General features: G+C 50.2%; 1 long non-coding RNA gene across 1 annotated transcript; it reads right to left on the bottom strand.

Moving 5' to 3' along the window:
• Positions 1–29: 29 nt before the first annotated feature.
• On the bottom strand, positions 30–25,475 carry LOC148221944 (uncharacterized). The gene is made up of 4 exons (XR_015807058.1): positions 25,422–25,475; positions 5,283–5,341; positions 479–569; positions 30–401 (listed from the first exon to the last, which is right to left on the bottom strand). It is a non-coding gene; the product is annotated as an uncharacterized LOC148221944 (long non-coding RNA).
• Between the last annotated feature and the right edge of the window lie 2,405 nt (positions 25,476–27,880).

Raw genomic sequence — 27,880 nt, 5'->3', positions numbered from 1 at the left:
ACCCACTTTTTTTTTTTTCCCAGGCCATATTGACTTTTGGAAGCTGTTGCTTTACTTTTAAAATGCAAAACATATGCACGCAATGTTACATTAACATCATTTTCCCCCCACAAGTTATGAAAAATGTCTCTAAAAATTGTAGCCCTTCCCCATTTTTGAAGGATGTGTTTAAGGCAGCCCTCAAAACTTTCTTGTGGTGCATTTTGAATGATGCAATGGATTTACAGCTCTCAGGAAACGCTTCTTCCCATGCGAGGAACCGGAATAGCAGAAGTCAGAGTGCTCACAGAGGCTGTGAAACCTCTGTCACCATGCAGGGCTCTTGCAGAGGTCCTGGCTCTTCAATAAAGGCAACGATGTCTCTCAAAGCATGAAATCCTCAAGTGCTGCTGCGAATATACCTGGGAAATTTCCATTTTTGCTCTGTGAATGTTCTGCTGCAGGAACTGTCCTGCATTCGGGGACCCCTCTTACTTACCCCTGCAATTTGGGGAACTCAAATATTCGGGTGCATGTGGGAGAACATCAGCCTGGAGGAGAGCTGTAGCTCCTTCTGCAGTCTGGGGAAACTGGAATAACAAAGCTGTTTATTTCTAAGACATTTAGATGAGAACATCTGTTTATAAACACCCGTTCAGATGCTTAATTACAGCTGGGTTTGTGCAGTAATGGGTAGGACACTCCTTCTCTAATGAATAATTCTTTATCTTAATGTCATCTTTGATCCAAAAGAACCCAGGTTTAGATAATTTAGGGAATTTTACTGTACCCTGGGAGGCTGGGGAGGCCCTGGCATGGGGTGCCCAGAGCAGTGTTGGCCAATCTGTCCCCAGAGCTCCAAAATTCTGTCCCTGAGATCTGCTCCCTTTCAGAGGTTTTCCATTGAATGGAACAGATTAAAAAAAAAAAAAATCAGATGTTTTCTGCCTCTCTCTATAAAACTGGGAAAAGAATGTTACAGGTTCTGCCTTGTCCAGGTGCTCCTTGGCTGGGAGGAGCCAGGAGCATCCCAGGGATGGATGTTCCTGTGCCCAGGGATGGATGTTCCTGTGCCCCAGGGATGGCTGTTCCTGTGCCCCAGGGATGGATGTTCCTGTGCCCCAGGGATCAATGTTCCTGTGCCCAGGGATGGATGTTCCTGTGCCCCAGGGATGGATGTTCCTGTGCCCAGGGATGGCTGTTCCTGTGCCCCAGGGATGGATGTTCCTGTGCCCCAGGGATCAATGTTCCTGTGCCCCAGGGATGGATGTTCCTGTGCCCAGGGATGGATGTTCCTGTGCCCAGGGATCAATGTTCCTGTGCCCCAGGGATGGATGTTCCTGTGCCCAGGGATGGCTGTTCCTGTGCCCCAGGGATGGATGTTCCTGTGCCCAGGGATGGCTGTTCCTGTGCCCCAGGGATGGATGTTCCTGTGCCCCAGGGATCAATGTTCCTGTGCCCCAGGGATCAATGTTCCTGTGCCCAGGGATGGATGTTCCTGTGCCCCAGGGATCAATGTTCCTGTGCCCCAGGGATCAATGTTCCTGTGCCCAGGGATGGATGTTCCTGTGCCCAGGGATGGATGTTCCTGTGCCCCAGGGATGGCTGTTCCTGTGCCCCAGGGATCAATGTTCCTGTGCCCAGGGATGGATGTTCCTGTGCCCAGGGATGGATGTTCCTGTGCCCCAGGGATCAATGTTCCTGTGCCCAGGGATCAATGTTCCTGTGCCCAGGGATCAATATTCCTGTGCCCAGGGATGGCTGTTCCTGTGCCCAGGGATGGATGTTCCTATGCCCAGGGATGGCTGTTCCTGTGCCCCAGGGATGGCTGTTCCTGTGCCCAGGGATGGATGTTCCTGTGCCCAGGGATGGATGTTCCTGTGCCCCAGGATCTGCTGGTGCTGAACAAACCTTTCCTACACATTTCTCTGGGGGCTGAGAGATCCTCTCATTCTCCTTCAGACAGAAGTGCTCCCTAGGACACTCCTACAGTGTAAAAATAAATGTAATGTGAAAGATGATAAGCTGAGTGTTCTGGCTGTTTTACAACATTAACTTGTATCCAGTACAGAACAACTTCAAATGTGTTTTGTGATGATGGTCACAAATGCATGAAGTGAGTTAGGCTTTAAAAGACTTGTAATTTCTTTTTTCAAGTAAGTGCAGGTCTGGTTGGAGCCCAGAGCCCCAGGAATTTTGGGGAGCCGCAGGGAGAGTGGTGCCAATTGTCATACTGCAAATTTCAAAAATCTATAAATGGCTGCACATTCCTACGCCACAATGTAATAATACTGCCGAGATAATGAGCCTCGACCTTAACAAACACTAAATATAGTCCTTAAAATATAGAAGTGGAGAATATTATTAAATCATTACAACATAATTATGGCTCTCATTGAGGAGAACGGGCAATTCATGGAGGCAGGAGCCACTCTGAGCTTTGTGTTGAGCCTTCCAAAGGTCAGGAGGAACATCTGAAGCAGCGAAGGGAACTCCTGTGGCTGCCAGATGTTACCATAAATGTGCCCGGGGTCAGCAGGGACCATGGGGGCACCTGGAGATGAGCAGGTCGTGTCCAAGGGAGCGAGCAGGACGTGGGGCACAGCAAACACCTCGGTGTGGGGACACACGGGGGGACAGCAGAGCCTGTCCCCGGGGCAATGAGGGCTGCCTGGAGCCCACACATAACAACTCCTCAAGTCCTACAGCCTGCTTGGAAGAACTTCCAGAAGTGAGGGCTGTGCTGCCTTTTGTGTGAAATGCCGGTTCTGTGGCTGTGCCTCACACAGCTCGTGTAGAGCAGAGTTTTATGGAGCTGCTCCCCCCCTGCAGTCTGCTCTCTCCCAAAGGGGCAGGGACATGCCCGGTGTCTGAGGCTCTTCCCAAGGCCAAACCTTTTCAGATCTCGGTTGCCTTGTAAGGAGCTGAGTTTTGTTTCCTATCAGCTGGAGAGTAATTCTGTTTAATTCTTGAACATACATCAAAGTGCCTCAGCCAGTGCCTGCAGCCTGTCAATAGCTTTGCAGGGAAGGCAGGAGGGGATGAGGATGTTCCCCAGCTGTGGCTCCCACAGCTCAGGAGCTGCTGCTGCCCCAGCAGGACATCACAGCATCCTCCACGTGTTTGCCAGGGCCTCTGAGCTCACTCCAAGTGTGCTTTTGCCATTAGCTGTGCTCAGACACAGCCTGAGGGACAGAGGGGCTGGGCCCTGCCCTCTGCCTCCTCCTTGCATTCATGACTCCTGGTATTTTTTCTGGTTTTTACCATGTTTTTTCCTGTATTTCCCATGTATGTTGTGGTCTATTTGGTGTTTGATTTCCCACCAGGTCTTTCATTTCTTCATGAACCACTCTGTGGCTTTTCCTCTGTGCCATTCTCCTTCCCAGCTCCCTCCTCTTTACATGCATTGATCTGCTTCATCCTGAACCCCTTTGTTCCTTCCCTTAGGGATCATGGAATGGCCCGGGCTGGAAGGGACCTCAAAGCTCAACCCATTCCTGTGGGATCTGTGACAAAGGGCTGGAACTCCGAGGGGCTGGGACAGAATGAAATGCAGGGGTCAGGAATAGAGGGGGGAAGGGGAGAGAAATTAATTGGGTTAATTGATGAGGAGGAGGAGCACTTTGTGACAGGCATGGGGTGAAGTCATGTGCGAGTACACACAAACAACTTCGTTGTTTGGAAGCTTTGCAGAAACATCTGGCAACAACATGCAAGGAAAAGGAAACCATTGGTTTATGCATCAAGACCTCTCCATGAAAAAAAGAAAACTTGAGCTAATTACAGGATGCCTGCAAGAAGAGAACCCCCTTTGATTGCAGCCGTATTTTTTCCTGCAGCACAATGCCTGCTGAAATCCAGTAGCCAGGGGCACACGGATTTTAGTGGAGCCTGTGGCATTGCCAGCACAGCCCCTCCATGGCAGGAGGGTTGAAGGGGCTCCTGGTGTTACACAGACCTGATGGGGCTCCTGGGGTCATCTTGGCTCAGGGAGGACTCACCTGGACAGGTGAATGAATGAAGACCCGACCTGGCTCACCAGTTCCTGGGACAGCTCCATGAATTGCCCCGTGCACGGAGCCAGGACAGCAGAAACGATGAGCAGCAGCCTTGGAAACTGCTGTGCTGGCTTTGGAATGCTGCAGTGCTGCTGCTGCAGGGGGGCAAATGAGCACCAGTGCCAAGGCAGCGCTGCAGCAGCGTGCTGGCACCAGGGTGGGCACAGCCCTGCATCCCCGGGGACTCTGGAGCTGCATCCCCGGGGACTCTGGAGCTGCATCCCCGAGGATTCTGGAGTTTCATCCCCAGGGATTCTGGAGCTGCATCCCCAGGGATTCTGGAGTTTCATCCCCAGGGACTCTGGAATTTCATCCCCGGGGACTCTGGAGCTGCATCCCCGGGGATTCTGGAGCTGCATCCTCAGGGATTCTGGAGCTGCATCCTCAGGGACTCTGGAGCTGCATCCTCAGGGATTCTGGAGCTGCATCCTCAGGGATTCTGGAGTTTCATCCCCAGGGACTCCCCCATGGCAGATCCAGTGCAGGAGTGCACACACAGCAGGCTGACCCCTCGTCTGTTCTGAAGCAAGTCCTGCTCCCCCGTGCTGGTGATTTCAAACCACGTTCCATAAACGCAGGGCTGCTCAGCAATAAAGCAGAGTTATGTGCAGCTGGGCTCACTAATGGAACAAATTCTGCTGTGACACTGGCAGGGTTTTCAGCTCGGCCTCAGGAGTGAAATATGTAAGCAAAGGTGTGAACAAAACCAAAACCTTCCCACTAAAAGCTAGGTTTATGGGATGCCACGTGCCTTTTAAAACATCTGCCTTTACAGCAAGAGATCTGGTGCCTCTTCAAACTGGAACCATAATTCCAAACTCTGCCACGTTTAGTACCTGGATGAGTCCTAAATTAGAGCCTGAGGCAATCCCGGGGGCCAAGGGGAAGGATTCTTGGACTTGGAGAATGAGCACCATATAAAGAGAGAATTTTTTGACCTTTTCCTAAATATCCCATACCCAAAATGGGAGAATTCAAAGGGAGTTAGGTCAGGAGCTGGGACATAAAAAATTAAAATGTTTTTTTCTGGAGACAAGAAGGGAATGCAGTAGAAATGAATTTTAATCTTTTAATTTCTTATGGAAAAAGTGCTTAATTGTCCTTATCCTTTGAGCTCCATCCTCTTTATTCCCTGTGTTTTGTTGTTCCAGTATTTACATGGATATAATTTTCAAAGCACTGCTGTTTTAAACAGCTTTTTCTGTGATTTAGTTGGGAGATCTTATAAAAAACCAGAAGACTTACCAAGGTATTTCCTCTGTGGGATTGTGCTTGGCATCAGACTGACATCACAGAAATTGGTGCTGAAAAGAGAAAACAAACAAAAAGAAAATCATACTGTCTTATCTTATTTAAAGATGAGTTTAGAGACAGCCTAAACATTCTGCTATAACACAGAGCTCTCCAGAACAGGTGGTTCTTTTGCCACCTGAGACTTTCTGCACTGCCAGCAGCACTGAAACCCTGAGTGAAACACTTGAGTGTAAATAAGCTCTGTCACAAACAGCCTCACTTGGAATATTTCAGGGAGCGGGGCCTCTCCCATTTTTGTTCAGAAATAACCTGGAGCAGCCGCTGCCCTGCCTGGGGCTGGGCTCAGCTTTCCCCAGGACTGTCCCATGTCACTGCTGGTGTCACAGAATTCCCCAGGGACAGGAGCCTCATCCCCGGCTCCAGCAGCACAGAACCAAGCAGTGTGTAGAGAAGGACACGAGACACGGTCACACAAAGCTCTTTTCTCTCCCTTCCCTCATCATTCTGAACATTCCAGATGATTTTTTTGTTTTGTCTTGTTTCAGAAGAGCTCCACACCTCCAGTGGCAATACCTAATTTACAGCTTGTCGTGGCACACACTCACATGTTTTTCTTGCTTTTCCTTTGCATTATCATCTTGTGTGCATTATAAATTCAGCCTGGCATTTGATCATCTGCTCACTTTCAGGCCAGGCACTGGTCAGGTACTTCTGCAGCTCTTTTCAGTTGGAGTTTGGGCTTATTGCTTTGAAAAATGTATTTTCAGCAGACAACTTTGTCACTTCCTGCCACCTCCTGCCACCTCCTCTCCTTTTCCAAGTCATTTACGAGTATTTGGAATGGCAGAGATCTCTGTGGGACTCCACTTAGCTGTAGAATGATCTATTCCTTCCCACCTCTTGCTTGCACATTTTAACCACTTTTTGAGCCTTTAAAGGATCCTCTCTCTTCCCCTGGGCAGCTCCATTTGTCTGACAAGGGAGCAGAGAAGGAGCCTGACCTTTGATTAAAACCCCAGCAAGGAGAGACGATGGCTCCAGTTCTGCTGTGGGTGTGAGCACAGGGAAATCAGAGATTCCTGCTGGGAGGAAGCAGAGCCTGCCTCACCCTGCAGACAGAGCCCTCAGCTGCAGCAGCTTCTGCCCAAGCACGGGCTCTCCTGCACATCTGAATTTTTATTTATCTGCTTCATTCGATAGGAACCCTCACTCTGCAAACTTCTCCCCAGGAGAACACGAGCGAGGTTAATTGGCTGAGAGGCACTAATGAAGCTGCAGGTTTGGACTCTCCTGTATCAACTCAAAACTTCCTAAAAAAAACCCCAAAAAAATAAAACCGTTTCTCCTGTGAAACAAGTCTTCTCTGGTTTTTCAGGTATGGTGTGGAGCTCGTGGTTAATTTGCAGGTGAGAGGCAGCCCCACCCCTGCTGTCACAGCCGAAGGGGCTGCAGAGTCCTGCAGCTGTGAGGATTTATGGGGCTGAGCAGAGATGAAGAGAACTCGAAGCTCAGCCCTGGCTGGGAATTATTACAGAGCTTTCTCACGTGTCTCAGGAGCTGCAGCTCCCTGGCTGCTGTGAGCAGTCCAATATTGAGCCTTGCTGCATCATTTGCCTGCAGGAGAGGGTCTGGCATCAGCCAGGGCTTTGTGGTGTGTCAGCATCCCTGCCATGGCCCTGCCCCACGGGCACAGAGTGCTCACAGCCTGGATCTCTGCTTGGGAAAGCTGAAGGAAATGTTTGAAGAATTGCAGAATCCAGACAGGTTTGGGCTGGGAGGGTCAGTAAAGGTGATTTTGGTCCAGTCCCCTGCCCCTGAAATGAGCAGTGTAAGGGGATGCCCCCAGTGAATGGATGGGGCTGAGAAATATTTACTAATAAACCAATAAACACTAATTTAAAATAAGTCAGTCGTGGTCAGAGAGGAAGGAAAAAGCCGATTATGAACAGTAACTTTTGTTCAGACTTGTGAAGAACTAGAGGAGTCCTCAGAGGTTGTTAGAGTGCCCCAAAAGGCTTTTTTGTGCTTACACGAAAGGTCAGGGTTTGACTTCTTCCATTACTGCTTAACAAGGAACAGGACCTGAAACAACTGCAAGAGGCAAATAAAAGCTTTACAGCGAGCTCTCCTTGCCAAAACTCTGCTGTGCCTGCAGCCCCCGAAGGGCTGGGATAGAGGCAAGAAAATTGGAGGCCAGATGAGAGCAAATTCCATGGCAGCTCCTGGAGCTGTGGGGGCTCAGGGGCTCTGTGTGAACCCCTGCTCCTCCTCAGGAGCTGCTTTATCAAAGGATGTCAGAGAGAAAGTGCCTGGGAGCATCTGCCCTGCTCAGCAAAGTGAAACTGCCCGGGTTATTTCAGCCCTTGGCACAGGCAGGGAATGCCCAGCCCTGCCCTGGGCTGGCCCTGCTGGTCCTGGCATCACCAGGAGCAGCCCCACAGGGACTGGGGGCTGTTTTTATGGACAGACATCTCCAAACTGGCAGAGGTGGGGGATGCTCGTCCCCTGTGCCCCCTCCTTGGTGGTGTCCTGCTGCCTGCTGACCCTGAGGCCATGGAAAATTATGGGGACATTCAGGAGGAGAGGAAGAAAATGCCTGGAATTGCTTTCTCTTCTTACCTGTACTGCCACTGCCAGGCAGGATCATCCCTCAAAATTCCAATCAGAGAACCCCAGGATGGTTTGGGATGGTTTGGAGGGACCTTGGAGCCCATCCTGTCCCAGCCCTGCCATGGGCACCTTCCACTGTCCCGGGGTGCCCCAAACCCTGTCCAGCCTGGCCTTGGGCACTGCCAGGGATGGGGATCCTTTCACAGCACCCACCCAGGCCCGTCCCCAAGGGCTCATCTGTCAGACAACATCCCCAGAGTTACAGAGAAGAATCCTCACTAAAACTGAGGGCAGGGACAGGGACAGGGACAGGGACAGGGACAGGGACAGGGGCAGGGACAGGGACAGGGACAGGGAGGCAGTGCCTGGAAAAGCAAGATGCTGTCAGGGTCCTCCCAGAGCCTCACACACCTTTGGCATTTGGGAAACAGCTGATAACAATGGTCAGGAGAACAGTAACATGGATCAATGTACAAATTCAATTAGGAAGAGAAAATGAAAATATTATGTGGATTACTAAGCTAACCTGATATTTTAGCCTTGAGTTTAGAATTTGTTTGGTTTACAGGAGAAGTTCTAATCAGATTAAAAGGAGGTTTCAAAAAAATTACTAACAGATGTGAATGGAATAGATAATGATTTTCATTCCTGATTATGTGACCAAGGTTATAGATGGGAGGAGGGAGTTTAATGGAAATAATGTGGCCATTATGTGTGCTTAAGTGTGCTTACACTTTTCTGATAAAGATTAACTCTTTGCAGTTTCTCTCATTTAGCAAGTGCCCAGGGATCCATTCCTGAGTGAGCTGGAGCCAGGAGTGAAAAGTGACAGCCTCAGTTTCTGCCTGCTGTCCTCAGAACGTGCTCAGGGTCTGGGGGATGTGATTCCTCCTGGGGAAAGCCAGAGCACCTTCCTGGAGGGCAGCAGTGTCAGGGTTGTCCTTCCCTCTGAGGGGATGTCACATCCTCAGCCCAGCCCAAGAGATTTCCAGCCCCAGGACCTGACCTCCACAGCCAGAGCTTCCCTGATAGACCTGAACTGTTAGAGAACAGCACAGAAAAAGGAAAGAAAACACCTCCAGGAGCAGGGACAGCCAAGTGCACAAAGCCCTGAGCTGTCACTTCAGGGGAATTCCTGGAACTGTTTCACTCTGCACACCAAGAAGAGAATCTGGGCTCCCTGGTGAGACACCATCACCCTTCTCCTGCCATCCCTCCCATTCCAGAAGGATAAAAAAGCGATGGGAGAACCTTTCCATCAGGCCCTGAGGGGCTGAGAGCTGTGCTGAGGGTGAGAACATCACTGTGGAGCATCCAGGACACCTCAGCCAGCACATCCAGCTCTGGGACACAGACTGAGAAAAGTCAGAAAATTACAGCCTGAAAAGTATTCCAGGCTGGAGCTTCTCAGCTCTGTTCCCAGCCCATGAGCTGGTCCAGCTCAAGGCCAGGGAGAATTTCTCCCAGGGTGATAATTTGGTCACAATAAAAAGGAATTAATACCAAAATCAAACCCCTGTTGTGGTGTGTGCCCAGGCCCTGGCCATGGGGTGTCTTCTCTCTGAACCAATCTCCTTTTCTCTGCTCTGGGAGTTGCAGCCCTGCTATAAAACCAAGTGTGTTTGTGAATAAACTTTATTTCTTCCTGTCATGACAGACCCCCATGTAGCCGTGCATCTTATTTCTGCCTCACTTAAAGGGTTAAAACCCCTTTCCAGGGCTGCATCCAGGTCTCTGTGCTCCCGATCCTGACCTGGGAGCAGCAGCGCTGGGCCCGGCCTGGGAAAGCCCCCATGGAAGCAGAGGGTGCCAGGGTGGGTCCGTGTGTCCCTGTGTCCCTGTGTGTGTCCCCGTGTCCCTGTGTGTGTCCCTGTGTGTGTCCCTGTGTGTGTCCCCGTGTCCCTGTGTCCCTGTGTCCCCGTGTCCCTGTGTCCCTGTGTCCCTGTGTCCCTGTGTCCCTGTGTGTGTCCCTGTGTGTGTCCCTGTGTCCCTGTGTCCCTGTGTGTGTCCCCGTGTCCCCGTGTCCCTGTGTCCCTGTGTCCCTGTGTCCCCGTATCCCTGTGTCCCTGTGTCCCTGTGTCCCTGTGTCCCTGTGTCCCCGTGTCCCTGTGTGTGTCCCCGTGTCCCCGTGTCCATGGCAGGGACAGTCCTGCAGTGTCCCCTCAGCTCCTGGCCATTTTTACTCTCTGCACTCCTCACGTGTGCTGTAATCCGTGGCAGCTCTCCGTTTCAAGGAGGGATTTTGGTGAATGAGTCGAATCTTGTCTTTAGAAGCCGTTCAAGCTGACAGCCTGAGGGCTGAGCGATTTCAGGCCTCCCCTCCCCTCCCGTGTCACATTTGCTTGGTTGTGTTTCACATCTTTAAGCTTCGGAGTGAAGAGAGAACAGAGACAAATATGTTGTTTGTTTTCCCAATGCCAGATGGATGGATTCAATTTTCAGATTCCTTAAACTGCCAACACTGCAAAATTGTAAAGGAAAAAAAAAAAAACCAACCAAAATCATTTGTTCTAAAGATCTGTTGTGGTTTCTATAAACTGCATAGAATTTTTATTCTTTTTTTTTTGGCATTTGTAACAGAATTGATGCCACATGCACATTCTATCACTCACATACTTTAGTGAGAAGTTTAGATAAGGTAAAAATGAGTCAATATGGTGCTCCTTTCTTTCCTACTACTCTCATTTAACCACAGAGCTGCAGGTAAAACTCTCCTCCCCCCCTGCCTCGGGTGTGAGTGGCACACCTGGGGTGTCCCCAGCCCCACCTGTGGCCTTGGTGCTGTCCCCTGGGGTTACCCACGGAGCTGGTGCCCACCTGGACCCCCGTGCCCACCCTGCTGATGCCTCAGAGTCCTCGGGAAGCAGAAAAATGGCACGGAAGAGTCTTTTCCAAATGTGTATTATTCCCAAACAGGCTCTGGAGCCTGAGGAGCATTTGGAGCTCTCTCCAGCAGTCTACTAAGTCTTGTGTGAATCACTAAACTATCACAACAATCTGGAATAATTGGCAGTTTTCCACTCAAAACCCCTATTTTACTCTGCTTCTGTCTGCTGGGTCTGAGCAGAGCTGTTTTTGTACAACATCCAGAATTGCAGGAAAACCTGCCTGTTCCCATTGCACAGCCACTTCCCTGCTCCCAGACACAATCTGCCACTCCCAGACCTTCCAGGACGATTTCCCAGCCATTCCTCTGTTGCCTGGGAATGTTTGTACCCCCTGGGTGAGCTCCAGGTGCTCCCCTGGCCTGGCACACCTGGCCTGGCACACCTGGCCTGGCACACCTGGCCTGGCCCTGTCACATCCCCATCCCTTGGTCACTGTCCTGGCAGCTCTCTGGGATTCCTCCTGAAACATCCAGGGATGGGAAATCCTGGAAATCCTGCAAAGACAAAGCAGGGACAGCCAGAACCCCCAGAACAGGGACAGCCAGAACTCGGGGCAGCTCTCAGTGTCTGTGACTCAGATTTATGTGGATTATTCATTTATTTTCTGTGGGTGCAGCAAGAAATGCAGATTTGCCATGGCAATCTCTTCATGACATGTCAGGGCAGCCTTCGGACATGAAGGGCTTCTCTTGCAGGGACCCTCTGAGGTCACTGCTGCTCTTTGGGGACAGAATGTCACAGCTCACTCACAGGGGCTTTTGATAGATTTTAAGAGCAAGATGGTCTCTGGCTGCAGAATTAATCTAACAACAGCCTTCCTTTGGTAGATTGTTGGGTTTTTTTCTTTTTTCTTTTTCGTTTTTTTTTTTCTTCCCCTAACATATTAGCAGAATATTTTTCAAGGCTTTTGCCTGGCTAAAATAGACATGAAATTGTATGAATTCCAAGGGTTTAGGGAGATATTAATTAGAGCTGGGAAAATTTAAAAAAGAAATCAAGATTAAGTAATTTAAACTAGTACCTGAACAACCATAATATTTGATAGAATCTGGATATTTGATCTAGGGGTTTTTCCTTGAAGGAATAACTGAAATTCCTGTTTGCCAAAGCATGATGCTGTCAGTAAATCACCCGTGATGGGGAGCCTGAGCCTGCCCTGCCCCACTCCTGCAGAGATCTTTTCCAAGAGATGCAGTTACCATACTAATTATTATAATAACAATTATAATCATGATTGCTGAGCAGCCCAGGCACAGCAGGACAATGAGGTTTCCCCTTGCCTGGTGGGCACTGGGGATGTTGGAGCAATCCTCACAGCTTGGCACCCACAATTTCCCAGTTCCTAGGTCTCAGTTTGCAATAAAGCACAATAAAACACAACAACAAAACACAATAAAACAGAATAAAACACAATAAACCCTCCTCTGTGCCCGGTGTCCAGCACAGGGGGGTCCTCCCTGTACCCCAGATTTGGGGACTGTCCCCACCCATTTACTGGGAGAAGGTAACAGAGCCAACCCTGGGGCCACCGATGCCTGCAGAACCTGCCTGGCCCCGGGACATTTGCTTTGTCTTTGCAATAATTCCCGTTCCAATCATCCCGAGACAAAAGCCTGAGAAAACAGCCCTCACACCCACGGAATTCTGCAAACCTTAAAGCTCTTTGGAGATCAAGCACGCACAAATATGCGATGAAAGGCCCTTAAAACGAGTTAAAAGCAAGATGGTTTTGCTCAACAAGATTATGCATTTAATAAGAAACTTCTGAAGGAGCTGCTCTTTTCATCTTTGGGGGAGAAGGGCCCGCGTGTGGGGCTGATGGAGCCGAGCAGAGCCCAGCCCTGGGATGCTCTGGCTGCAAGAGGAGAGCAGGAACAGCCGGGCACAGGCTCAGGGGACACTGCAGGGACAAGGGACAGCACAGTGGCACTGCTCAGGGCTCAGCCCTGCCTGGAGGGAACACATTAAATGGAATCATTTCATTAAAGCAGTGCTTGGGATTTCAGGGCAGCAGGGCAGAGGAGAAGGGGCTCTGGCCCTGCCCGTGCCCACCTGGAGCCAGCTGGTTTTGGGAGAGGGGCTGCCCTGACTCTGGGGATGCTCTCCCAGCACAGCACCACTGCTCCTCTGGGGCAGGCTGTGAACCCCACCCCAAAACAAATATAAAATAAATATTCCCTTGGGCACGTCCAGAAACCACTAAAAAGTGAAAATCTCAGAAGTGCACCCATAGCTGGAGCTGCAGGGACACACCTGGCCCTGGCTGGGGGTGACAGGGACACCATGGGCAATACATGCTGACCATTAAAATGTGTTTTAACTTTTTTTTGGGAATAAATCATCTCTGGAGCATTAGGAAGTCGCTGTGCTAGGGAGAAATAATGGCCTTGCCATCCAAGCAATGCAGATGTATGATTAACACAGTATTTATATCATTTCTGGGATCGTATAAATAGAGTTGCTGTGCAGAGATGGAGCCTGTGAATCACTCATTTGCTTTATGAGACTGAATAAGCTTTGACTCCATCAGTGTTAGCAGCTCTGAGGGAGCAGGCCTGGTGCTGTAACCACAGATCCTCTTCCTGGAATTCTTCTTTCCAAGTTATCTCTGAAGCAAAATACATGATTTCAAATTATGTCCAAAATCAAACACTTCCAGGTTAAACATAACACAACAGATGCTTCCCAGAAATTGTATCATTTCATAATTAATTAATAATAATAACCACAGCCATGTCTTCCATTCTTTAGGAAGGCTTTACCTGTGCTGGTGGCCAGTGGAACTCTGAGGCAGAGATCTGAACCCTGACAGGCTCAGCCTGAGCCCTGAGGTCACCCAGGGTCACCCAGGGATCACCCAGGGATCACTCAGGGATCACCCAGGGATCACCCAGGGTCACTCAGGGATCACCCAGGGTCACCCAGGGTCACTCAGGATCACCCAGGGTTACTCAGGGATCACCCAGGGTCACCCAGGGGTCACTCAGGGTCACTCAGGGTCACTCAGGGATCACTCAGGATCACCCAGGGTCACTCAGGGATCACCCAGGGGTCACTCAGGGTCACTCAGGGATCACTCAGGGATCACCCAGGGGTCACCCAGGGTCACTCAGGATCACCCAGGGATCACCCAGGGATCACCCAGGGTCACCCAGGGTCCCAGGGGTCACCCAGGTTTGCAGTGACATTTTCCTGGCAGCTCCAGAGCAGAATGGGAACCTCGGAGTTCTGGAATGTGAAATTTCCCCATCCCAGGGAGCCGCCTGCAAACCGAGCTGGGATTTGTCCTGGCTCTCACTCACACTCGTGGCTCTGTCTCGGGCACTTTTCTGATTTTCTGCAGGTTTGGTGACGCCTGCACAGGGTCCCAAAGGCCAGCTGGGATGTGGCTCCAGCCGTGACAGCTCCCAGGGACGGGGCTGGATGTTCTGCTCCCCCTCTGCTTTCCTGCCGGCAGGAAAATCCCCCCCACCCAATTCCCAATTCCCAATTCCCAATTCCCAATTCCCAATTCCACCCCAAGGCCACTGCCCAGAGCTGTCCCAGCCCTGCCTCCCTCCCCTGCAGCCCAGCAGGACCAGGGGCCAGCCCCCCACGGGCTGTGCTCAGCTCCCTGCCCACCCCTGGCAGACAAAGCCCTTGGCATCTCCTTACATCCCAAGATATTCTGAAATGATTTTCTTAATTAGGGCTTGGAACTTTTTGAAATGATTTCTGGCTGCCTGGGATTCTTGTTCATTAAATGGGGGGGGAAAAAAAAGAATCTTTAAATCTGCAGTGACTTACAGTACAATTTTATTGACTTCATATTTGAGGTATATTACCTGACTCCAACAAGGCTGCAGAGGGAATTACAAGTCAGGCCAGAACATATTTCCAGCTAAGACAAGCATAAAAACTTTTTTTTTTTAAATCCATAGTCCAATACCAAATGCATCATTTCAAAAGAACTGCAATAATTAGCCCGGGGTGGGGGGGAGCCATAGGTGGAAAAGAAATGTCAGAGCCTGGGAGTGGAGGGGCCAGCAGTGCTGGAGCTCTGCAGGATTGCAGAAATTATTGGAAAGGATTTCAGCAGATTTCAGTGACCATCCATGGATGGACACTCACAATGATCAGCTCCCCAGGGGTTTGTGTCCCCAGAGGGGTTTGTGTCCCCAGGGGAGAACTCACTCCCATCCAAGAGGCACAGTTTGCATATTTTCTTTTTTTTCTCCCTACAAAAAAAAAAAAAAAAAAAAAAGCGTTTGGTTGCGTTCAACTTGCATTGCAAACAAATTTCAGTCTAAAAGGGTTTTCCAAAAAATGACATTCTTGTGTTCCAGCCAGCCCTGCTCACTTCTGCAAATCCAGTATTTTGATAACACAGTGAGGGCTGAGCAACAAATTGGCCAAGAAATGAAACTGATTTTAACATCCCCCTTTCTGAAGAGATGCCCTTTGGGAAACTCTCTGTGTTCTCCTCGAACTCGAAGAAATGAGTCGAGTTTTTTATCACTTTTATAACTTTAGACAAGCAGAGAGAAAAACCAGTGTTTTATGGAGGCAGAACTGCTCCCCTCAGAGCTCCTTCACCAACCTTCCCACAGGAGGGGGAACTGAGACTTTGCAGCTCTCTGGGCAACTGAAATGAGCTGAAGATCATTGGAGAAAATTTAATTGGCAGGGATAATTTGAGCTTTGCTCAGCTCAGCAAGGAATTGGCTGCAGGTGTCAGATATGGAGACAGGGGAGCCAGGTGAGGTGGGGGCACCCAGGTAAGGACACAGCAGGCTGTGAGAAAATCAAAATTGTGGGGAGGAAACGGGCTGGCAGAGGGAAGGGGCAGGGGAAATTCCCAGACACAGAAGAGGGAAATAGCTCTGAGTGTAAGGGAGGGCTGTGATGAACATTCATTTATTCATTTTTGAATTTCTTTGTCGCCTGCTGTGTCCCCACATCCCCAGGGAGTGCCGGGTTTGCAGGGAAATGTTTTCCCTGTCCCTCGGGGATCTGGGAGCACACAAGGTGGGAGCTGGCACAGGCTGCAGGGACAGATGCTCACCCTGAAGGAAAACTCCAAAAATACCAGGGAGGAAAGGCCACAGGAGCTTTGGAAGGTCAGAGCAGCAGGAGCAGCCCTGCAGAGCCCCCAGGAACCTGCCCCAAAAACTGGAGGCAAACCAAGTCCCAGCCCTGCTTATCTGGAGTGCAGGATGAGTTACAGAAACCATAAAACCCAAAAGATTCATGGCCCATACATTCCAGCCCTGCCTCCCCACCTCTGACTATACATGGTGGGGAGCAGAGGTGCCTCAGGCCTGGAAGGAGGGTGGGATGAGGAGGGAAAAGGAGATTTTAGAGGCTTTAGGGCAGGGGTGACACAGTCCAGACCCCCTGCCCCGTCCCAGCAGGGATGCCAAGCTCCTGGCAGCAGCTCCAGGGGCTCCAGCACAGCAGATGAATCCTTCTGGAAGATGTACAGTACAGCTCTCCCTGCTGCCAAGGGCTGAGGTCATCTTGGAAGGAATCTTATTTATTCAGGAAATATTTCTGGAAATATTTACATGTCAAGACTACATGTTTAAATTCTTTGACGAAGCAAGCTCTGGGCCACTTGCAGAATTTCTGAGGAGCTTTGCAAATATTCCTGCAGGTTTCTCTGCAGACAAAAGGCTTCACTGCAGCTCCATTGTGGTGGGGGCAACAATCCCTTTTTCTGAACTAAGGAGATGTAGCTCTGTGTTGGAGACTCCAGGCTGCTGCAGTTTTTATTGTGTGCACTGACACAGAATGGGAGACACCTCCCATGGCTCAGGATGATGCACCCAGAGCTCTGATTAATAACGGAGAAATACTGGAATACAAAGAAATAATAGCTGGAATACAAATAGAGAGCAATTCCTGCCCAGCACAGGGAGCCCAGGCTGCAATTCCTGCCAGGGCCCCAAACCCAGCTGAGGGAGCCCTGGCAAGCTCCACTTGCCCTGGGCATGGTTGATATTCTGCATATTTTGAGTTGCTGACAGACCTGGGCAGTATGGGAGAAGTTTTTCTGTCTTCTTTAACCATGTTTATATATATATGTGTATATAAATAAAATAAAGTCATTTTCATCTCTGCAGGAGCATTGCCAGCAGGAAGAGCAGAGCCTTCAGGGATCTCTCGTGCTCTGGGCACACAGAATGGAGCTCTCTGAGCCATGGTCTGTGCTGGAGGGTGGCTTCGTGCATCCCTTGGTCCCTACAGGAGCAGCAGGAGGTGGCAGAGGAGTGGGAGTGACCCGGGGGACAGGGGAAGGAGCACAGGAGCTGCAGTGACCCAGCCAAGAAACTCCAGGCAGGGCTGGGAGCACCCTGAGCTGCACAGGGGGGATGTGCAGCCCCTGCCCACCCTGCTCCTCCCAGGGACATCCCCCCTTTTCTGCTAAATAACATTAATTATTATGGACATTCCCCTTTTCTACTACATAACCAGGCAATGATTTGAAGCCAGGAAATGAAGCCAGCATGAGCTGACAGCTCTGTGTGCTGCTTCTGATTTGCCACCAAGCTGAAAAATCGACCTTCCCTCAGCCACTGCCTGAGCCACGAGGTCGAGGTGCAGCTCCCAGAGGCACAGAGGAATTGTGGCCATCTCAGAACAGAGCCTGCAGTGTTTTTCCTGGAGTTACACTCGGTATTCCTGAAGTCACAGCCAGATCCATCATCTGCCTGAAGCATAAAAAAAACCCCAGGCTAATTAAATACCAGACAGAAGACACTGCAAGGTAGGTGAGATTATTCACAGAGCTTCAGGCAACACCACCTTATCTGGTTAATGATAAAATCGCAGCTATTCATGTGAGAAAGAAACACCAGCCCTTCTCCAGGCAGGAAAGCCTTGGGTTCATCCCCTCCATGGCTCAGCCTCACCCAGCACAAACCCACCTTGGTGGGTTCTGTGAATATTTTATACAAACTCTTTTATACAAACTATTCACAGAAACCACTGTTTTGGAAGAAACCCCAAGCCACAACAAACACAGCACTGAAGTAACTCCCACGTTTTGTAGCACTGGGATGGTTTTGCTTTGCCCAGGAGATCTCAGAGAGGTGTCCAAGCCATTCCCACCTGAGGGGCTGAAAATCCACTGAGGATTTTCCCCTCCAGCTCCCTTTGGAGACTGCAAAGAGCACCAGGCAATTCCTGTGTGTAAAAGTAAAAGAAGAGAAATCTGCACGAAGAGCCAGAGCAGGGGTGGCCTGTGGAGCTGCCCTGGATGGATGCAGGATGTCAAATGTGCCACACACAGCTCCTCATCTCCCCTGGAAACTTCTCCTGACCGTGCCTTGGATGCTCATCAGCATTATTTATGGGATACATACGAAGATAAACTCAACAATATATTCTAGAAAGAATATAATTCTGATGAGATTGGGGAGATGCTGAAATACAGGAGCCCTGGGATTAGCAGCCTGAACTAATATTGTGATTGTCATTGCATTAAAAAGCTCTCAGGAGACTGGAATATTGATATAACTGTGGTGTGAAATCAAAATCTTGTCATTTATAAAGGGGGAAAAAAATGTCCCTGGCATGCAGACAGCTGGTTAGGCTGGAGTGTAGCACATACAAACCACAGTGTTAGAACAGCCCCAGGAGAGGCTGAGATTCTGCAAATACAATAAAATACTCAATATCCCCAAATGGAAAAAGTTCATCTTTACCACGCTCCCCAGTCAGTTATTTACATAATTCAGGGCTGTTATCCTGTTTTGCCTTTGATATTCTTTATTCCTTATCAGCACCGTTTGTGGTAACTGAGCTGCCTGCAAGACCTTAATATAAAGCAAAGCTGCTGCCTGCTGGGCAGGGAGGGCAGCAGAGCTGGAGTCTGTGTCACACACAGATCCCACAGGAACCTTCACAGACCCCACAGGAACCTTCAGAGACCCCACAGGAACCTTCAGAGATATCCACACACAGATCCTACAGGAATCCACACACAGACCCCACAGGATCCTTCAGCCAGGACCTGGCTTGGGAATGCTCCCACCTCCCTTCAAACTCAGCCACTGCCCCTGGAAGCTCCAGCAACTCCTCAGGCAGCCCATGGAGCAACATCTGCACAGCTGCTGCAGCCAAACACCCAAACACCCACCTGAGCAACACCCAAACACCCACCTGGCAACACCCAAACACCCACCTGAGCATCATCTCACTCACCTGAGCATCATCTCACTCACCTGAACACCACCTCCACACTGCCACCTCCACACTGCCACCTCCACCTCGACTCTTTGGGAATCGCTCCCTGTGGTCACTGCTCTGCCCCAGCTGCTCCCATTTCCCGGAGCAGGACACAGCCCTGAGCCCCGAGGGGTTTTTTGTTTCAGGTTTCTGTTGCCCGTGGAAGGCAGAAGGCCAAATGTCTGTTAGCATCACTACAGGGGGTGCAGGGAAATGCAGAGATTTGGATCCTCCTGGAAATGCCCCTCCTGAACCACTGGCTGGAAATAGAAGTGATGTGAGGAGGAATGCTAAATGATACCTGTGCCCATTACATTTTCCCAGTCCTAATTATAATATAGACATGAAATCTGGATACTTCACTTAGAAAATGTGCATCTATAATGGGTAGAGCTGACAGGTAAATGAAGAAAGTAAATTAAGTGCTGGTTTCTTCATGACTTGAAGGTAAAATGAACAAACAGATATTTCACCTGCTGATATGTAATGAAACCTAAAGATAAATTATTTTATTATTATATTAAATTATATTATATTGCCCAGAGCAGCTGTGGCTGTCCCTGGATCCCTGGCAGTGCCCAAGGCCAGGCTGGACATTGGGACAGTGGGAGGTGTCCCTGTCATGGCAGGGGTGGCACTGGGTGGGATTTGAGGTCCCTCCAACCCAAACCAGTCTGTGTCTCTTATTCTGTTCCAGTTGCCAACATCCTGGGTGACATTGGTGTTATATTAACTGTTTTATTTGTATTGCCTCCTCTTGGAAAGGAAAACTGATTCTGAAAAGCTGATTTTTCCATAAGGAGGGCCCCCTGGACCTGGGAATACCGAGCTCTGTGGATGGAATAAAGTGCTCCAGCTGTTCCAGCTGTTCCAGCACTCTCACAGGAACACGTGGTGGGAAGTGGAAATGCAAACACCGTGTGCTCTTATTGAGGTTGTAATTGATGTATTTGGGAAAGGAACCAATGTAAATTATTTTTCATAACAGTGAGCCTTTATATAGGGTTGGACACTTTAAAAACCTGCCCACTGTGTCCAGGCAGCGAGGGAAATGTCAGGCCATGTTTATGAACAGTCAGGGTTGAGTTGATTTTTGTCAAACTCTGCAGTAATGGTTTCTAATTCTGACACGCAGGAACTCAGGTCTCCCCACAGCCAATAAAGCATCTCTGAACCAGGGGAGGGTTTCCCTCTGCACCTCGGGGTGGGGAGGGCTCACCGTGCCCATGCCAGGCCTGGAGACACTGCCCAGGCTGGGAAAGGGGCAGGTGGAGCTCCTGTTGTGGATCCTGGCCCCAGTTGCCCATCTATCCATCCATCCATCATCCATCCATCATCCATCCATCATCCATCCATCATCCATCATCCATCATCCATCCATCATCCATCATCCATCCATCATCCATCATCCATCCATCATCCATCCATCATCCATCCATCATCCATCATCCATCATCCATCCATCATCCATCATCCATCATCCATCCATCATCCATCCATCATCCATCATCCATCCATCCATCCATCATCCATCATCCATCATCCATCCATCATCCATCCATCCATCCATCATCCATCCATCCATCATCCATCCATCCATCATCCATCCATCATCCATCCATCCATCCATCATCCATCCATCATCCATCCATCCATCCATCCATCCATCCATCCATCATCCATCCATCATCCATCCATCATCCATCCATCATCCATCCATCCATCCATCCATCCATCCATCCATCCATCATCCATCATCCATCATCCATCCATCATCCATCCATCATCCATCATCCATCATCCATCCATCATCCATCATCCATCCATCATCCATCCATCATCCATCCATCATCCATCATCCATCCATCATCCATCCATCCATCCATCATCCATCATCCATCCATTATCCATCCATCCATCATCCATCCATCATCCATCATCCATCCATCATCCATCCATCATCCATCATCCATCCATCATCCATCCATCATCCATCCATCATCCATCCATCATCCATCATCCATCCATCCATCCATCATCCATCATCCATCCATCATCCATCCATCCATCATCCATCCATCATCCATCATCCATCCATCATCCATCATCCATCATCCATCATCCATCCATCATCCATCCATCATCCATCCATCATCCATCATCCATCCATCATCCATCCATCATCCATCATCCATCCATCATCCATCCATCATCCATCCATCCATCATCCATCCATCCATCCATCATCCATCCATCTCTCCAGTTTGGTGAAATGTGGTTTCTGTAGGAGTTTCTTTAGAGGTACCAGCATGCCCTGGTTCCTCTGGCTCATGGAACACAGCCAGGGTTAAAGTTCTGGTCTTTGCAGGCCCAGCTCAGGTCCCAACCCTTGGCTGAGCTGAGCGTGGCCTTACAGGAGCCACAGCTCCCCAAACCCTGGCACAGACAGCCCAGGAGAGGGGAAATCAGCATTCAACATTTCATGCATCAGAAGATGATTAATTTTCTCCCAACTAATTAATGAAATGAGATAATTTTCCACCTCCTGCTCTGGCGTCCAGCAAGATCAGCAGAAAGGCTCACGGTGACTTCTGAGGACTTTGCACGGTGTCACCTCATGGCTCAGCTCAGCAGGATGACACATTCCTGCTGGGCTCTGCTAGGAACAGCATCATTCTTCAGAGAGAAGGATGGTTACCTACATTTCCTCTGCTGCTACAGCATCTGAAAGAAAATCTTGTTGTTGTTTTGGTTTTAATTAAAGTTTTTAGCATTCATCTCAGCTACCATATTGCCTTTTTAATCTATGAATAAATATTAAAAAACACATCTATTTTACACTCCCTGCTCTGCATTTATTCACTGCAACTCACAGGATTCTTTCCAGTGCTCTGACTTACACATTTTCAGCAGCATCCTGCCACATCTTAAGGAAAAAAAAAAAAGTAGGGCAGAAAAACCACCAGATTAACCCACAATGTCCTGAAATGAGCTGTGCTCTGCTCCCAACGGCCTCGCTGGGTCTGTGCCTATCTGTAGCCAGGAGGCTTCAGCATTTCTGAAACCTCCTGCAAACATTCAACCTCTCAAACATTCCACCTCTCAAACATTCCACCTCTGCCTCCCCCAGTGCTGCCAAGCAGCATTTTGCTGTTTTCAGACTGTGGGGATTGATTGCCAAACACCTCAAACACCCCAGACACCCCAGACAGACACCCCAGACACCATAAACACCCCAAACACCCCAAACACCCCAGACAGACACCCTAGATACCCCAGGACACCCCAGACACCCCAGGTCCCACGGTGGGACAGGCGTGGGCAGAGCCCAGAGTTGCCCCTGTGGGTCCCTGGGCCCTGCAGACAAACAGAACATTTGGGCTGCAAACATCACTGGGTCGGAGCCCAGGCAGGCTGGAGGAACCTGCTGGGCTCCAGACATTTCCCACAAGTTCCTCATCCACCTCCCCTCTGTCCTGAGCTCCCCTGGGAATGGGATCCTCCCCAGACCTCCCAGAGCCTGGCTGGGCACGGGGCTGCACCAAGGCACCCCAAATGTCAGCCTGAGACACCTGAATATTCCCAGAGCTGCCTCCTGTGAGCACCCAGACACAGGTGGGTAAAGAGAGCAGGAGCTCCAGGTTCCCCAGGAGCAGGGAAATGGTTTCCAATGGAAGCTCCACCTCAGCAGGTGTGGGGACAGCTGGCAGTGCCAGCCTGCTGCCAGGGCTGCCAGGGCAGGCACAGGGGGCACAGGGGGCACAGGGGGTGTTAGCAGGGTGATGAGCTGGGCAGTGGGGTGGATCAGTGTGGAAAGGTTCATTAAACCAGCCAAGCTCACCAGCACACTTGCCACAGCTCTTTTCCCTTTAAATATTCTGCTGAGGGAAACTTCCCTCCCCTCCCTGCACACACACAAATAAATAAATAACTGGAGGGAATCAAGTCACCACAGTTCCAATTAGTCCCAGCTGTTATTTCTCCATCCTTTACAGCCCTGTCTGCAATCGGTTTCACATGGCCTCGTGCAAGGAGACATGAAATAATTGCTTCAATCTGAGGCAGGAGTAACTAATTTTGTTCATGTTTTATTCAGAGTGACAGGGACATTACTGTAATAATTCCTGCCTTGTTCCATCTCGTCCAGAAGGGTGGATGAAAAGGCACACCGAGGGGGATGAGCCACATCCCCAGCTCCACCTTGCCCTGATCCCTGCTTATTTTTAACAGCATTCCCAAATCACACAGTAACCATGCTGCTTTTCAAAGCTCAGCTTCATTTGGGCTGTAAGGATGAGGAGAGCTCTTCCTGAGCCAACGTGACCCACTCCTGATTTAGCAGGAATAAATGATGCCACTGGAAAGAAATGATTCTTTAGTATTTCCACTTATTCTCCTCAGGACAGAAAGAACGACTTTGCTAAGTCAGTCAGCAGGAAAATTAGGCAATGACTGTAAGAAAGTCTGGGAGAGGACACCTTTAGATGCCAGCAAAATTTATTTATTGGCTGTTTATGGCTGTGCACATGCAGCCTCACTTTAAAAAGTGTGTGTTGTGATTTACTGACCTGGCAATGCATTTAGAAAAAAAGGTGGTTTGAATTGTCACTGTTGAATAAAGAAGAGAAAGAATAAAAGCAGAGGTAAAAATAAAAGGGCAATGGGTGGACTTAGACATGCACCTGTGTGTCAGCTTTCTAATGGAAAGGAAAATGATGAAAATCTTAAATAAGTGTCTTTGTATAAGCTTCAAAGGTGCCCTGATTTGAAATCTCTGGGACTGGTTAAACGCTGAGGTTTTCTCCTTTTCCCCCCCATGCATCCATTATCAGGCATTAGGAGCAAAAGAAAGACCAAAATGATGGTTTTCACTACAAAACATAACAGGGACCCAGTCTGAAATCCTGTCCGGGGAGGGTGACAAGGAGCCCCAAAGGTGTCCCAGCCTGGGGGGCTCCTGGGCTGGTGGCTCCCAGCTCTGGTTATTGCAGCTCGAGCACTCTGCAACTGAGAAAGAGCCCAACAGAAGGAGTTTCCGGCTAAGCAGTCCGAATATTTACTAACATGCAGCCAATAAATGAGTAAATACGTTAGTAAATGCGTTGGTGAAGGAATTGGTAAATAAATCAGTAACTGTGTTGGTGTCAGAGCGTGGGGCTGGGGGCTCAGAGCTCACCCAGAGCCAGACAAACAAAACCAGGGAATCAAACGCTCCCCACACAGCACAGGGATGAAGAGGTTCACAAGGCATCGGGAAGAGCTGAAAACCAACCCAATTCTCCCAAAAGCAGCAGAGTTGGGTGGGCAGGGGCGAGTCAGAGCCTGCACAGGGTCACACACAGGGTCAGCTGCTGCTTTCCTGCCCTTCCTGCCGCCCCATGCCAGCCTCTGCACTTGCCACGGGGCTGCTACGAGCCCTCAGCACAGAAACCTTGTCCACTCCGTGCTGAAATGTTTATTTATCACAGCTCTTTCAATGGCTCGGCAGGACAGAGGCTGAGGGTGCCCCACTTTTTGTCCCCTGAGCGATCCTTCAGCAGAGAATCCCCGCCTTGTAAAAACCTTGTTCTCACCCACAGGGCTTGCTCGGGATTAGCTCAGTGCTAAAAGTTCACCTGAAGTTCTCTGTGGAAAGTGTGGGAGCTGCAGGGCTGAGGGACAGACCACCCAGCTGGGAAAACTTCCTGCAGGTTCTTTTCTGCTGCATTTCCCAGTCGCTGGGGTTTTACTGCAATTTTGGGGCCGGAGTAATAGGTTAAAATGAGACATTGTAGTAAAACCAGAAGAAATTCCTGCGTTGCATGAGTCTTGGCAACAGAGCTGAGCAAAGTCTCGTCAGCTGAGGAAACGGTGCCATGAAATTCCTGATAAAAGCTGCCAGGCTGAGCGTGGTGAGTGGCAGGTTGGAGAGCAGAGGTGCACCTTGCTGCCAGAGCATCCCCCAGCCCGGGCACTGCCCCTGCCCCGAGCCAGCCCCAGGGCAAGCTCTGCTCCCCGGGGGCTCCTCCTGCCCGTGCTCAGCTCCCCGTCCCTGCTGAACACGAAAATCCCGTGGGATGGCCCAGGCAATGAAACCACGCGCTCAGGAACCTCCTTTAAAGCAATTTCTCCTCTCCGTTGTCAGAATTCAGCAGTGACTTGGAGGGCTCCAGGCAGGTCCTGCCCCTCCCAGACTCTCCATTCCCGATCCCAAACCCCATCCCAGCCCCGTGCCCCGAACACCCCCCGGGGCTGCCCACGAGGGATTTCTCCCCAAACTGAAGGGTTTTTCCTGCTGGTCACTGTCCCAGGGCTGTTCAGCCTCCAGGGCAGGCTCGAGGAGGGCACATCCAGCTGTGCCCTGAGCTGTGCCACCCTCTGCCCCTGCCTGCAGGAATACTGAGCTGTGTTTGCACCCAGCTGCTCTCCCTGCCCACCTCACCTTGTTTCCTGTGTCAGCTGCTGAGAGCATCCTTACAGCTGTGTCAGGTAAGGCCTTACTCCTTTAAAAAATAAACTAGAAAAGCCATCTGGAGGGGTTTTTTTCAAACCAACACGAACTCCTCCAGCTGTTGGGTGACCTCATCCTTTATTAATTTCTGTAGACTCGCATTTTTACCATTGAGATCAACCCTACAAGTGTATAATTTCCTGAATTCTTTCCAGCTCTTTATTAAAGATTGGGGTTAGAGATTCACCCCCCGAGTCCCTCGATAACCCTCCTGTCTCACCGGAGTTGTTAAGGAGCAGATGATGCATCACAGGCTCCTTTATAGCAGCAATAATTGTTCTGCTTCAGCAGCCACCGTGCCTTATATACTGCCTTTTCCTGAAATTGTTTTTCTTCTCTCCCTTATTGCTAAGGAAGATATTGGCACCAAAATGTGATTTGAGAGCTCATGTTCCCTGATTTTCTCCGTACCTGAGCCAGGGCAGATGCGGCGCTGGCGGTGCCACCGCTGACATCTGTAACCCGATCCTGCTCATAAACAGGAAGCACAAGTGACAGCAGCAATTTCCATCGGTGCTTTTCTTCTGCTGGAGCCATTACTTGGGACAGGATGTATAAATCACGGCGTGTCTGATGTGGCCAGCTCCAAGTCTGAGGCAGAGCTGAGCCCAGCCTGGGCTGGCTGCGTGCCCCGAGGAGCTGGGGCTGGGCTGGGGGAGGGAAAGGGAGGGGATGGTCCTTGCCAGAGGCACAGGGTGGCTTTGGGGTCTCTCAGCTGGGGCTGGGGCTTTCTGCAGCAGCAGCAGGTTCACACAGTGCCAGGGCAGGGCTGGGTTCCACAGCCAGGCCGTCACTACAAATGGGGACATTGCTCTGCTCCTGCCCTGCAGGGCTGGCAGAGGAAAAAACACCTCGTCCTGGAAAGGCACACCACAGGCCGGGGTGAGAGGGGGCTGGAACTGCAGCAAAAAGGGGCTGGGGGACAGTGCCAGTGCTGGGTGGGCAGAGGGAGGGGAGCATGGCACTGGTGGCACTGGAAACTGGTGAATGACTTTAATTCCATTTAAACACCTGCAGCTTTGAAGGGACCTTTTTTCTCCTTGTCAGTTCCATGTTCCCAGTGCACCACAGAACATTTTAGGAGGATGTCATCCTGCTCCTCTGAAAGGCAGGGGAGTGCAGCCCCATCACAGAGGCTGAGCAGGATGGGGATGTGGGATGTGGGATGTGGGATATGGGATGTGGGGATATGGGATGTAGGATGTGGGGATATGGGATTTAGGATATGGGATGTGGGATGTGGGATGTGGGATATGGGATGTGGGGATGTGGGGATATGGGATTTAGGATGTGGGGATATGGGATTTAGGATGTGGGATGTAGGGATATGGGATGTGGGGATGTGGGGATATGGGATGTGGGGATGTGGGGATATGGGATTTAGGATGTGGGATGTGATCCTGGCTCCCCCAGGCAGCCCAGGACACACCTGGGGCCCCAGCAGCACCTGTGTCCCTGCTCAGGAACGATGGATAAGGGGCAGGGCTCGTTCAGGCCTTACTGCAAACGCAGAGGTTGTGTTTAACATATCAAATGGCATAAAATAAAAGGGTGATTTACAAACATTTGCATCCTGTAATTGTCTTTAGGAGAGATCAGCTGGGTTCAGCTGCAGTGGGGCCGAGCTGTTCACGGGTTTCATTTCCACCACTCGAGCAGTTAATGGGCAATCCCTCAGTCTGCTCACACTGCTGCTTCCAAATGGCACTGCCCGAGGGAGCCCCTCCAGCCCTGAGAGTGGGGAAGGACTCCAGTGTCAGGGCTGGTCCTCCGGAGCCCTGCAGGAACAGAGCCTGGCTCTGCCAGGGGAAGGAACAAGCAAACAGCTGGAAAGCGATGTGGGCTCAGCTGCTCATCTGCAGCTCCTGCTGGGAGCAGAGGAGGGTCAGACCTCGAATGTCTGAGTGGTTTTCTGTCCCACAGCACAGGGGAGAGCTGCATCCTGACTCGTGTTTAATCCCGAGTTTAACAGATCCGTTCCAAAGCGCGGCTGGGGCCGCTCTGAGGGGGGAGCAGGGAAAGCAGCGTTGCAGAACTTCAGGAAGGGACGAAGCTCTGACACTGTCCTGGAGACACGAAAACACTTCTGGACATGATCAAATAGTTAATTAAATCTTCTCCTCTAGCTGTTCTCTCTCTTTTGGGAGGAGCTTTTCCGAAATTTCATCCCCTCTGTAGTGGGGTGCACACGAAGAGAAGCAAAAGGCTGTGAAAAAGGTGAGGACAAGGTGACCCTGGGGTGCCACAAACCCCAGGAACTGTGTTTATATTTAGATCCCAAAGCCAGAGGAGCTTCAGCACAAACCACCGACCCTGAGAGAGTTTGGGTGCAAAGGCTGTGCCTCGGGCTGGACACCAGCTCAGAGATTTGGGATGAGGATGCTGCAGAG

Source organism: Sturnus vulgaris, chromosome 15 (genome assembly GCF_052056855.1).
Source record: "Sturnus vulgaris isolate bStuVul1 chromosome 15, bStuVul1.hap1, whole genome shotgun sequence".
NCBI lineage: Eukaryota > Metazoa > Chordata > Aves > Passeriformes > Sturnidae > Sturnus > Sturnus vulgaris.
The sequence above is the reverse complement of the archived record's forward strand: the minus strand, read 5'-3'. Positions and strand labels throughout refer to the sequence as shown.